The sequence below is a fragment of the Amphimedon queenslandica genome, unplaced genomic scaffold, assembly GCF_000090795.2.
Source record: "Amphimedon queenslandica unplaced genomic scaffold, v1.1 AMPQUscaffold_4692_Cont23330, whole genome shotgun sequence".
Lineage (NCBI taxonomy): Eukaryota > Metazoa > Porifera > Demospongiae > Haplosclerida > Niphatidae > Amphimedon > Amphimedon queenslandica.
In genome coordinates this window covers 1-1,563 of record NW_003554997.1, presented here as the reverse complement: position 1 = coordinate 1,563, position 1,563 = coordinate 1, and the positions used below count along the sequence as shown (strand labels likewise).

The window sequence follows — 1,563 nt, the reverse complement described above, 5'->3', positions numbered from 1 at the left end:
AGGATCCCCCCTTTGGTCTCAGGCCAAATTTCGTCAAAATTGGCTGGGAGACAATTCTCCATTTTTATAATTTTTCCTGATACATATACATGTTCTTATGTACTGTAGCAAGTTTGAGCTGATTCCAACCAAAATTGAATTTTTTATGAATTTTGAAAGTTGCTTTAAAGTACTAGATCTATTGTGGTGCTTAAAGCTCATGCTTTTTAGCTAACTTAGCATGCTTTGTGGGAAACCCTTCATATTGTACAGTACATGCAGTTACCAGACTTATATGTACAGTACATGTATACTATATCCCAGTTGAGTTTGGGACAAGAAAAACTGGAATAACTTTTTATAGGAATGTGGGATAAGGGTGAGACTTTCACAGGTTCTTAGTCGCCAAAGTCCATCAAAATCTGTGAAATCTTGGGTCTCTCAGCCCTTGGGAACCCTGAGAACCGGGTTCTCCCTATAAACTCAATGGCATACCAAAATGACGTTTTATGACAATTTATCTACGTCATAGTTTACATAAGAACATGTGGTTGAGAGCGCAAACTGATAATTCTTGTTTTAAAAAGCTAACAGAGCAAGATCTTTTGATAATGATGGCCATTATGAAGACTAGTTGACCCCAGTAGCTGTTGTACTGCTTATCAGGAAGAGCAAGACTGTTTTAAGAGTGAAACAACACTGCTGCCATTCTTCCTATGAATATCATTATAATACATCATTTTGTGACGTAGCTACATTTTTCAAATTCCACGCAGCTGCTTCCACTTCCGTCCCAAACTGAACTGGGATATAGTATACCTCAGTATCATTATGTGATTATCTTGTGGTTGTTACTTATTGTTAAGGTGAGGGTAAGGACAGCAGTCCAGAGTACAGCTAATCCTGATGTTACTTATGTGTACAGTCCATACAGTAGGTGGGCCTCAGTCAGTGGCGTTATAATAGAAGGTAAGGGATAATAACTTTATATGAGCATTTGATTTATATTGTGTCTTTTCTATTTAACCTTTTTCTCCTTCTCTACTTTTTATAGTTCCTTCTGGAGGTAAGTGCTAAATATTATTATACATGTATAATAACCTGTTTAATCTTGTCTTTCTTTTTCTTTTATTTTTATTGTGTACCTTAACTACCTTCCTTATCCTTTGGAACAGCACCAAGTAAGATCAATACACTTTAAAAACCAATTTTATCATTAATTTCTCCTTTTCTCTCTCTCCATTCCTTTTCTTACAGCAATAATACCAGTTGATGATAATAATGACAGGACACTTGAGATTGTTCTTCCAACAGTTGTTGGGGCCATTGTTGTTGCAGTATTTATTTTATCGATTGTAATATTATTATATAAAATAAAGTAAGGAGAGAGGAGGGAATGATGTTTGGAGAGAGAAGGGGTTGAATAAAATGAGAGAAATGAGCTTATTATTGACATGGAGAGACAAGAGGATAAGATTTGTGTCCAGTGTGTGTGTGTGTGTGTGTGTGTGTGTGTGTGTGTGTGTGTGTGTGTGTGTGTGTGTGTGTGTGTGTGTGTGTGTGTGTGTGTGTGTGTGCTTGCTG

The 1,563-nt window shown here is 36.6% G+C and overlaps 1 long non-coding RNA gene across 1 annotated transcript; it reads left to right on the top strand.

Moving 5' to 3' along the window:
• Positions 1 to 732: 732 nt before the first annotated feature.
• Positions 733 to 1,449, top strand: LOC109592580 (uncharacterized). Its single transcript, XR_002190427.1, has 4 exons — positions 733 to 948; positions 1,034 to 1,045; positions 1,155 to 1,160; positions 1,237 to 1,449. It is a non-coding gene; the product is annotated as an uncharacterized LOC109592580 (long non-coding RNA).
• The last annotated feature ends 114 nt before the right edge of the window (positions 1,450 to 1,563 follow it).